Source organism: Drosophila hydei, unplaced genomic scaffold, assembly GCF_003285905.1.
Source record: "Drosophila hydei strain 15085-1641.00,03,60 unplaced genomic scaffold, DhydRS2 tig00000001-arrow-pilon, whole genome shotgun sequence".
NCBI lineage: Eukaryota > Metazoa > Arthropoda > Insecta > Diptera > Drosophilidae > Drosophila > Drosophila hydei.
Genome location: NW_022045643.1, coordinates 12,997,400 through 13,009,087, shown reverse-complemented (window position 1 = coordinate 13,009,087; position 11,688 = coordinate 12,997,400). Strand labels below are relative to the sequence as shown.

Below are 11,688 nucleotides of genomic sequence, written 5' to 3'. Positions count from 1 at the left end.
GCGCATGCTCAAGTAGCTCTGGCCGCAACTGCAACTGGGATTGTGGCTGAGAGTTGAACTGTGGCCTGCCTTTGTGGGCTATCGCTGCTAAGTAGCTCTGTTCAGGGACTAGTACATAATTTGGCAGCAGCAGGCAGCAGGCAGCAGGCAACAGTTGGCAGAAGTGAGTGATTGGCGTGGCCAACCTAACGAAGAATGGCCTCGTTTGTTTGCAGTTAGCAGCCTTTGCTAACTGATCATCTGGGCAAAATCAAATGATGTTGCGCGCAGATTGAGTTGCTTTAGGATTTAAGTACTGCTGCTTTAATTAAAAACACATAATTGGTCGGCTGAAATCTAGATTCGAATCACGGCAAGTGCATAGCTGCTGTACTCTGTCCTATTTACCTATTTATGCTGACTGACTTCAGTTTATTTGACAGGTTTTTATCATTGAGTATTTATTGTACACTTGGTTAACGGTTGCGGAGATCAAAGCTCCCGCTTAGAGTCTTCAGTCTTAATAAAAACACCTGTGCACATAAATTAAACGCACCACCAAATGCCGCCCAGAAAAATTCTAATTTGCAGTCGACCAAGCGCCTCGCACTGGAAACAAACGCATTCAATCTATATACACTTTAAAAATAGAAGACGAGCTTTAGCTACTTCCCTTTCTTTACAACATTGATGATTTTCACAGAACGAGAATCCGTTTTTATTTCGATCATCTAAAATTCTACTTTATTGAGCATTCTGCTCCTTGGCATAACTTTTGAATACATTCTATGAAATCACTTTTCACACTTTCATAAAAGCAGAGTAATTTTGTAGAGAATTTAAGCTTCGCTATCTGTTAACCCGGCCCTTTACTTTATACCTCTTCTATGGCTTTTCATGTTACTAACTCAAAGCGCGCTTACGCCCGAAGCCAAAGTACTCACAAAATAGTTGCTCCGACTGGGTTAGAAAATAGGAGTGGGGTTGCGTTTGGAAACGGGAACGAGAGTGGGACTGGAAATGGGAATGGGATTGTGGAGCGGGTTACGTGTAACGGGCCGTGGCTGGTTAGTTTTGTATGAAAATTGAATTCTAAACAGGTCTCGCCCGCCAACGCCTAGCCGGCCCCCTCGACACATACACCTTCTGCACCATCGCTTAATGTGCGCTGAAGCACGCACACCAACTCCAACAGCAACAGCAACAGCAACAGCAACAGCTACAACATTGGCAGCAGCAGCAGCAACACTCGACACACAGTCGTACATTTGGCGTTATAAAGTAGCAGCGTGACCGAATCAGATAAGAAAGTTGACACATTTTCACCATATATTTTGACATTTGACATTCCGCATTAGACGCGGGCCGCTGGTCAGCAGCGCTGGCCGGCCCTGCCGCCAGTCACCCGCTGCTCGCCCCTAAACCACACGGCTGTGGGCATGACATGAACGCTTTTGCTGCTCCGCTTGGGATTTCGCATGTTGCGAGAGCGCCGGGCACATGGCGAGGGTTGACCGGACGACCCCAGACTTCGGCTCTGACTCTGACTCTGACTCTGGGCCTAGCGCTGGCCATGAGCCAAAGCCTCACTCACCCGCTGCGCTGTTAAGGTTACTGAACCTACAATTAAACACGCAGAACGCCTACAACAGCAGCGCGTACAAAGTTCAAATGCGGGCCCTACTCCTAAAATCCCAAAATGCCCCAATCCCAGCGCCTAATGAATTTTACAAATTATATTTTGTTTTTATTTGTTGATTTTGCGCCTAATTGCTGACAAATATTAGAGTTGCCGCTGCTTTTCTCTACTCTAGACTGTGACATTTTATGGGCAATAAAAAATTATTGAAACGCGCATCGCTCCCAGTCAATGTCAATGACATGTGTAAATATCTATGCAAGTGTGTGTCTGTGTGTTTATTAGGGGTTTGAAAGGCTGCACTGTCGCCCCACAACACCATATAGCCGCCGTCTTTATGTTATCAGCCAGAGTTGCTAACTGAAAATTTGATTGGTGTGTCATCGTTAAAGTGCCTTAGTCAGTTTTATGAATCAGAAGACGATGTACTCACATCTGAGGCTGCAATAAACTTTATAAGTGTACAAAATATTGCATGTGTGAGTGGGAAAATGTATTTAGAATATTTCACTGTTGAATTGACGCACTAGGAAGAACATCTGTCTCCCCAACCCACTCCAAAAATAGCATTCCTCTGTAAACAAAGAGCTCTGAAGTTTATTAATCCTTAGTTTTATTGCTTAACGAACAGCTCGCAGTAGTTTCATTGCATATTGTTTGGCAGAATGGAAGTGAATGAGGAATGACAAGTTTCCCATTTGCCTCGCTGCATGCCTCAGGAACTTCAATATCTAAACGAATTTCATAAGAAAAGCAAATACTTAATTTAAATTTTATATTTATATTGCTCTTTTGATTCGATGCTATTAGTAACTGAGTGAACCATGCAGCTTCATATTGCTGATATGGCTATATATAACTCGACTCTTACAGTTAGTCAAGAATATATAATAAAGTTGCATACAAAGTAAATTAATGGGAGTGAGCGACGGGCGACAAAGTGCAATATAATTATATATACAATTAATTATAGACAGTTAGACAGTATCGTGCGTAGTTAAAGCTTACGAACAAATTGAAATTCACAAAACTATCTAAAAAGCATTCATCTGTAATGAGATTGCCCAGCGCATCGTCAATTAAGTTGAGCTCGTAAAGCAATAATTCGATATACTTCAATGCTTGTGTGCTTATCTGTCTCATTCACACTGACACAGTGAGCAGACTCTGTATCACATTATGCATAGAGCTTTTAAAGGGGTCAGCTAAGCGTCGATGTCGGCGCTAATGGCGACGCCTTATTTATGCGGCTGTCGACTGGGCTTGGGGGGTCAACGAGTGGCCCGGTCCGAGCGGCAGGGCGAGGCGGGGGTGGCGAAAGCAGAGGCGGACTACTGCGACACCAGAAACTGAGTGCCGCCTAATTGTTGGCTCGAGTTCTATTGCGTTGTGTGTGTGCCTCATGTGGCACTAATTTGTAAATTGTTGCCGTAATCGCAACATGCTTTGGTGCTTATTAATTTCAATGAGGGTGGCAACCGAAGAAGTAGTGGACGTCGCGACTTTTATCTCTTTAATTATGCTGATAATTGATTACGGCCAGATGTACATGGTGGGGCCTAACTTTAGGCAATATTGTTGAAAGATTTATGTTACGAAAGCCGATTGTGCTCCCGTTCAGCAACTCATCCCTGGTGGCTTGCCTCGGCTGCAGCCACGCATAACCAACAATGACTCAAAATTATAGTATTGCAAAATATGACAGAATAAGGCGAGCCTCTTACTCTCTGTGTGGCGAGGGTTTGTGCCCGGAACTGGGGACCGAGCTGGGCCGAGCCTACGGCTACCATCACTCATGGCGTGCCGGCAAGCGGAAGTGCGTAGCGTGTTCATTAGAAATGCAAACGCACCTTTTTATGCCCGCCACAGACGTACTTTTTCCTCTTCCATTGCTTCCATTGTTGTTCTTGTTGTTGTCATTTGCATTCGAGTAGTTTACATGGCTATTGAAGTCGCAATTCTTTTCGTAGGGTAACAGTACAATGACTCCATGCCGCTGTCAACGCCCACAAATTACACGTCTAAATATTTGAGCGGCACTTTTGGTGGCCAATTGTTGGCTAGCTATCGACTTTGGGCCAATTGGCTGCTGCGGCATTTAAATCCTCGATTTCCTCAATGCAAAGTGGTGCAAAAACATCAGGAACAACAAGCAGCAACAATGCTGCTGCTGTTAATTGCATATTTGTCTAGGGTCCGCTCAACTGTTGCTGATGCTAAGAGCCAACAGCCTGGGCCAAGCTCTGCTGAAATCCGACGGCTGTCCGGGGCCTTGCAATTGCAGCAAACGCGTAGAAATTGCAAAACTAATTAGAGCCTTGGCCTGCAGTAGCTGTAGCTGTAGCTATTGCTGCTGACGCTAGAAATTGCTGGTTATATACACAGCAGCAACTGCGGCCGCTGTGGCAACGGCAACTTGCCCAGTTGCCGCAAAATATTGCACGTTGAATAATTGCACTTCCGCTTGATAATGCATTGTTGGATTTTATAAATATTTTCCATGCTGCCATGCACGTTTAGCTGTCGTTGCTGCTGCTGCTGTTGCTGCTGCTGCTACTGTTGATTGTAAGCTGAGAGGTCAGTTTGCAGTCCGCAAGAAAAGAACGAGCAGTTATGCTCTTGACAGGTGAAAATGTACGCGCAGGTGTGCATACATATATAACTAGTTGAGATCAGACCTTTTATTGTGTGGCAAGTGGCATGGGCAAGATCTAAATCAAGTTGTATCTATCAATTGCAGTCAAATATATGAAGACAAGTTACCTTACTTGCATCTCATGAGTCCAGTTGGCTTCAACGGAATCATATTCTAAAACATTAAAGAGCTGCGAAAATCCCCTCATCAGTCGCATTCATCATATATGCAACAGTGTTGCGCGTGGCCCGCCCACACAACACATGTGGCACGCATCTAATTTTGCACAGCGGACCTCAAGTCAGAGTTGGAGTCGAAGTTCTTGTCATTATCACGATGCATGCAAATAAAGCACGGCGTGTGCCTTACGTCGACCCCAAAAGTCTTCTTCGTCACGGTTCCATGTAATTTGTGGGCGTGACGCAATGGACACGCCCCTTGAGCTGTTTGCTTAGCCGCCAGCTGATGGAAAACTCTGAACTGTGAGCTCCGAGCTGCATTCTGGCCAAGTGTTGCATATAACAGACGGACTGGCTAATGACAAACGACACGTACGTGCCAATAACCATTTGTATCTATTTGTCATGCTCGTACCCTGGCCCCTACCTTCTGCTCCTGGCTGAAGCGTCCTACCGAGCGCTTCCCTGATCTCTTGCCAGCCAACATACACAACACTTTGATTTAATTAACGTTACATTGACCAATTTTGGGCGCGAGCTGTGCTACAAAATCGTTTAAGGAACAAGAAAGAGAGGGGGAACGAAAGAGAAAGAGAGAGATGGCGGATGGATAGGCGGAGAAGCGGAGGAGGTGCAGGAGGGGCAGGGAAGCCATGGAGCTGCCACCAATGCAGTCATTACCATCATTAAGGCAATATCATTTCCAGGCCTCTACGGTCGCTTGGTATGGCGGGAGCGCATTTCCCAGAAATGCATTAGCCCCGCTCCAATATGGTCTAATAATTCATGCCACATAATATAATTATGGTCCGGTGCGCAGCTAGCTCCATGGCAGACGGTATGGCACGGCACTGGCCATGGCCACAACTGGTCCACAGACTGCAGGCAGGCCGTAGCCAGAGCTACTGTATTTCAAATATGATTGATATCTGTTCGCTTCAGGCAACGCGCATTCATCTTCACTTAGTTATGTCAGTCATTTAAGGCAGCGGCCGGCAACGCGAAATGGAGCACATGTCTCAAAATGATGATGAAATGTGCACATTTTCTAGGAATTTTCAAGCTGCAGCCGTAGCAGCAAACGATCGAAACGCACTTTGTATCGCCAATGGAGCAGCAGCACCAGCAGATCTTGCGACTTAAGTCGGAGTTGGAGTCTTGAGACCGAGACTGGCCATCGCCAGCATTGACTATGCAACTCATTCCGTTTGCCCAACTTGGTCATCGTCAACGGGCCATAATGAGTCGCCGCGGAGGCAGTAGTTGCAGTTGCAGTTGCAGTCGCAGTTGCCGCACGGCCACTAGCTGTTGCCTGTCTGTCAGCTGTTGACAGCCGTGGCATGTCAACATGCTAAAATGTAAAACATTCAGAGAAGCATTGATTAAAATTGTTTTCCTTTACAAATTAAATAAGTTAAGTGTTAGCATTTAGGAATACCACTAATGTAAGCGATATAAGTATGGGCAAGCTGATGATTGAGAAAATATAGCCAGTTAGTCTCAAAAATAATGTGTATTTACCTCAGTGAACCCTCTGATAAAGTAAAAGATTATATTATAATAATATATAGTTTCGATTTAATTCGATTCAAAATATCGTAAATTGCAATTGTTAAGTTGTGAATAAACAAATTATTATAATCAATTATAATAATAAATATTATTCGCAAAAGGAATGTTAATTGTATAGCTCACGTTTCATATAATATTGTTGGCTTGAGCAGTATATAGAGCTTAACCAAGTCAGTGTTGAAGATTGCACTATGTTCCATGAATCTATGCTTTAATCTGGAAATAACAGATTTACACACGTGTGTACTAAGTAGTTGTCTGGCATCAACTAGACCTTGAGAGGCGAGTGCGTATTTGGTGAGCAGCAATCACGTGGTCATCTCTAGTCACAACTGAACTTTAAAAGTCGATTTATGTGACCGCAGGGCGCGTCCACTCGACCAACAAGTGCATGTGGAAGAGTAGTGCCCGGGCTGCAGCAGATATACTTCAAAAGTCAAATGATCCATTGCTAGCCGTTCGGCATTCGATGGCTATTCGATGGCTATTAATATGCACTCTAAGTGATGCGAATTACAGTAATTTTTGCACAGCAGCGCTTTGATGGCTGGCTGGGCCGACTTTATAGTTGCAGTGGGCCTTCGGCAGCCAGCAGCCGGCAGCCGGTAGCTGTGGTGGCAGTAATTGAAACCTCTTTAGTGTGGCTAAATGCCATGGCAGCGAGCGGGGCGTTGGGACGTTGGGGCATTGAGGGGGCGGGCGTACACACAGCATCGAACATCCTCATGCTCCGTTCAAGTGCGCTATGAGCCATAATTTTTGCATAGTTCTTGGCACGTTTTTGTTTCAGCTGGATCATGCTCGGCATGCTCGGCGTCCAACCAAACTTGGTAGCTAGTTGTGGCATTTTGGCCCCCAGCCTTGAACATATTTGCCAAGCATTTTGTGTGGCCAGCCGGCAGACAGCAGCCGTTGCTGCAGCCGCAGCAGCAGTCGCAGTCGCAGTCGCAGTCGCAGCCCATTGATCTGCAATGAATTATGCATGCCAAGATACGAATAGCCGAACAGTCGCGTTGTGAAATAATCGGATAGTGGGGGAGTTGCTTTGGCTGCTCGGGTGCGATTTATGGCGCGGCAGATGGCATGCAATGCATATATAATCATGATTATAATATATTATAAAGCAAATGTGTATATTACACAGCGCCTGAGCAAATTGCTGAGGATATTGTGGCAATGAGGAGCGGCTGTAGTAGCTAGAGAAAGAGAAAGAGAAAGAGAAAGAGGAACGCGAGAGGCATATCGGGAAGGTGGGTGGTGTTACTTGTTTGACTCGCAGCCCCGTTATTTTGCAATTACAATGCAATTACAATAATAGGAAGTGAAGTGCATTTAAGCGTGCGCACTGCACTACACCGCCACCGGCACCGCCACCCACCTAACCATCCTTGGCATTGCACATCCGGTCGGTTGGTTGTTCGGTCGGCTGGCTTAACTTTTTCCAACTTTGGCAGCAACAACGACAAATGCTGTTAACTTTTGTGTTTGATGCGTTAATACGTTAATAAGCTGTGTAAATGGCGGCCAGTGCTTATCGCCTGGGCATGAGAATGGACGGAGGCGGAGGCACATTACCTGCCCCAAGGCTCAGCTAACCGATCCGACAGCCGGAATTAATAGAGCGTGTTAACAGTTATGCAAATTAAAAACATAATTAATATGATGGCCCACACATGCTAGCCGGGCCAAGTCCAAGTCCAAGTCTCACTTTGAGATTCATTTCAGCGATAATGTTTACTTTTTTGGCTTGAGGTTGTTGTTTTTGCTGTTGCTGCTGCTACTGCTGCTGATGTTTGTTTGTTACGTCGACTACTTTGGCTGATTGATGCTTGTTAGCTGATTGATTTGCGCTTTGTTTGCCGCTTGGTCATGACCAGAACGGGACATCAATTAGTAATGCCTGGCAGACACAATTATGCATATTGAGTTTGAGTTCGTCTCGCACTTAGCCAAGTGCCAAGCGGTGTTCAAGCAAGCGTCCCAATCCAGAGTATGAGTTGGCTTATATGGAAGATAGCACATCATTAATTGGCAGCTCTTCTTAAGGAAAAACTTCCTTAAAAAGCGTGAAATTTTCTATGCTCTTTGAATTCATAAGCTCGATTTTATTTTATAACTACGTCCTATTACCTAGTCCTGTTGCTCGGTCAAAACTTATGACATCATTATTTATTTATCGCCCGTGGGAACAGGAAGTCTAATCGCCCGCAACTGGAAATTAATGAACCTGAATAGGCGACGATGAAAACTTCCATTAGAAATTCCCAACTCTTGCTCTCATATAAAGTTTGAGCCCAAAAGGAAGCTAAACACATTTTTCATATTCATGGAAGAAAATTCCGCAAGGTGCAGTCAATAGTATGAGCTACTTTAATATAATGTTCAACAATCTGTTGTGAAAGTGCATTGAGAGTAATTGTTAACGTTAAGCCAATCTAGCGCTCCTAATTCCTACATCACTTTAATTGGAACACATGTCATCCAAGTTAATTTTATCTGTCACAATAACTCATTGCAGGCCGAGCTTTCCCACCGACATCTCATCAGCGGCAACATATTGGCATTTGTCCACTTCAAAATCCCCGCATAAATAAGAAGTAGACGGCGAAGCTTGGAAAAAAACCTTTACAAATTATTGCCAACGGCAGGCACACACAATCCAGTCCAACGGCTCGGACAGACACGTCCAGAAAATTATATTTACACCACTTACATATGAAATTAGTTTGTATAACTGCAACAGCAGCTGGACACTTGGACTGTTCGACAGCTGGACCGTTGGACAGTTGGACAGTTGGACAGTTGGAGGACTGGACAGCAACTAACTGCATGCAGCATCAACCAGACAACACAACCCCACAAAGCATTTGGTGGTTGCTTCCTCGTTCTCTGTCCGCCACATTGACTTATATAAATACATTAAGTCACAAATCACAATTTCCGATGCTTGAAATGCGCAAACGGAAGGCATACATTTTAAATGTGTGCACAGGCTTCTGCACGGCAGGCTGGCCGATGTGGGGACGGCCATCAAATAGCCTGCGGGAAGCCGGCAGGCTATCGAGCCAACGCCAATCAATGGGGACCTGCCACGTCTGGCCACGTATGATCAAAGTGGCTGGCCAGACGCGGACGCAACCGCGTTGTCGCATGTTTGTTGTCGCCAAGTGGCTCTAGCTGTGGCTGAAGCTGTAACTGTGACTGTGGCTGTGGCTGTGGCTGGGAAGAGCCTCCCACCTGTAACAGCAACAGCAGACACTAGCCACTGTCAAGTGGAATAGCAACCTGTCTGTAGCTGAGCGGTTGGCAAGCAGGCTCGCCGCCTTGCGTGAGATTGGATATCAATCTTTTTGCAATTTGGTATGCAATTTAAAATTCATGAAACACATTCCTTTGACTCAAAAGATGCAGGCAAATGTGTGAGCTGTGGGCTGTCAGACGGCCTCGGCCTATGCTCCCCTCGCCCCAAGACCCACACAGTGTGCTTCATCGTCCTGTGCGCTGTGGCTCAAATTGCCGTTTGCATTATTTATTTGCCTCCATTGATGAGCCACAGCATGGCTGATGGCGGCTCCTGTTGACGTGTCCACACCGTCCACTTGTCCATGGTCCGATGTGTGGCTAGTTCGCCATATGCCATATGCCATATGCCAGCTCGCCAGCCTGCCTGCCTGCCTGCCTGCCTGCCTGCCTGCCTGCCTGCTTGCTTGCCTGAGTATCTTGCTAACCGTTAGTTGTTTAAAATATTACAAACAAGTGGGCATAAAAAGTTTGCGTAGTATTCAAAATGAAATCCGTTGTCGCGCTGCCCACTCCACACATCAGGCACATCCTGCTGGTCAGCCCATCCCAATGTTCCGCTATTAGTTTAATGTTTTGTTTATTGTTAGTCATGGCCACCGCTGCGCCAGTCCCTCAGACGGGCTGTGCCGCGGCTCATGTTTGGTGGGTCTGAATAGCACTCCATGACCATTATGTTGAGTAGTTTCGCAAATATGTTTGTCTGCCCAGCCGGTCCAGCAGTCCATCGGTCCACCGGTCTGCCTGCAGACCATCAGTCGATGCCCAATGTCGATGTCGATGTCGATGCCGATGCCAAAGCTGATGTGTACGCTCGATTGGTTAGGGCATGGTGGCATGAGCTGGACACGGACTGCGGTAACAATTGAATAGCCCTCTAGCCGCTACACTGGACCCATACCCAAAACCCAATGGGCTCTTATTTCGTTCAATTGCGTTTGTCAAACCGAAAAGCATTTCAATGCCACTGCCAGAAGCAGGCCAGGAAGAGATCGCGAATTTGTTGGGGTTACTTAAAAATTGATTTGTTAAAAAGCTTTCAATTGAAACCACAATGAAACCTTTAACTATAAATGGCTTTTAAACAATGAAAATATGATAAAACATAAATATTTTAATTAACTCGAATGCATTAAAAAAATCAAGTAATTGCGGGTGAAAGTGTGAAGCGGTATTATGAAAACAAAATATATATTTAAAAACTGTTATTTATTTAATTTAAACAAATATTAAGTATACACATAATCAAGAAGTTTCTATAATAGCTAAGGAAAGAGAAATTAATATATTTTCTTCGCGATGATCATCCAATAGGAGCGTTCATTAGCCCATCTTACATCATTTTTCTATACATTAAGTGGACGAAGAAAGATATTAATTTTAAAGTATTTCAATTTAAATCAAGTCTTAATGATCTATTTTTTTAAATTCATAAAAATTGATAGATTTCAATAGATTTTACTTCGCTTAAGTAAAATAACAATTTGATTTACTTATAAAAATTTCCAAATGTATTTTAGGTGTTAGCAATTGGTAGTTTTATGTGCACTTAAGTATATTTTTCATTTGAATATTTTGGTTATTTTTTCACGTTCTCAGTTAACTTATTCTTCAAATAACTTTCTGCTATGTCTTAAGTTTGTAAATTCGGGTATTTGCCTGGGATACTAATCGAGAAGAGACTCCATTACATAATCACATAGTGCCGTTAAGATCTGTTAAGACGCACCCCAATCCGCATATTCTTTATTGTGTGCCTTCATTTATCAAACATAAAGATCTCGTGTTTACTTTAAGCTCATTCAATAACTGATGGGTCTTATGATTTGTTTGTTATTTATGCAGCCCGCTAATGCAAATTTAAACTTTAGCCATTAGGGATCCCCTCAACGTAGCTATACAGTTGGCAATTTCACCTATTTCACCTGCTTATTAGATTATATGCATTACACCCTCAAGCAGTGCGCATTAATCCGGCAAAACACGCCAACTTTAAGGACCCGGGGGCAGGACAAGAATATGAAGAACCAAGACGATTGTTCCTGGGTACCTAACATGTGAACGTTAAACGTTGCATGTTGCACACAGCAGTAGTCTAGCTGCAACAACAACAACAATAATAACAACAGCGACTATTTCAACAACAATAACTTGCAAACATTTCGCTTATCTATGAAGGCAGCCTTCAGCCCGACTGCCTGGGAGTGAGGATGTGCTACACCCATGCAAAACTTGGCTAGTTTTCGACGGATTAAGCTGATTAATTTGTCGAGATAAGAATGCGACGCCCACCCTACACTCACCTACCGAGGTCTTGGGTTGAGAGCTAATCCATGCGGTTCGAAGGGTAAACAAAAAATATGCAATGCCGTTCGCCGGCAGGG

The 11,688-nt window shown here is 44.4% G+C and overlaps 1 long non-coding RNA gene across 1 annotated transcript; it reads left to right on the top strand.

The window, feature by feature from the left end:
• Positions 1-8,272: 8,272 nt before the first annotated feature.
• Positions 8,273-8,613, top strand: LOC111597609. The gene is made up of 2 exons (XR_002751332.1): positions 8,273-8,350; positions 8,523-8,613. It is a non-coding gene; the product is annotated as an uncharacterized LOC111597609 (long non-coding RNA).
• Positions 8,614-11,688: the final 3,075 nt, after the last annotated feature.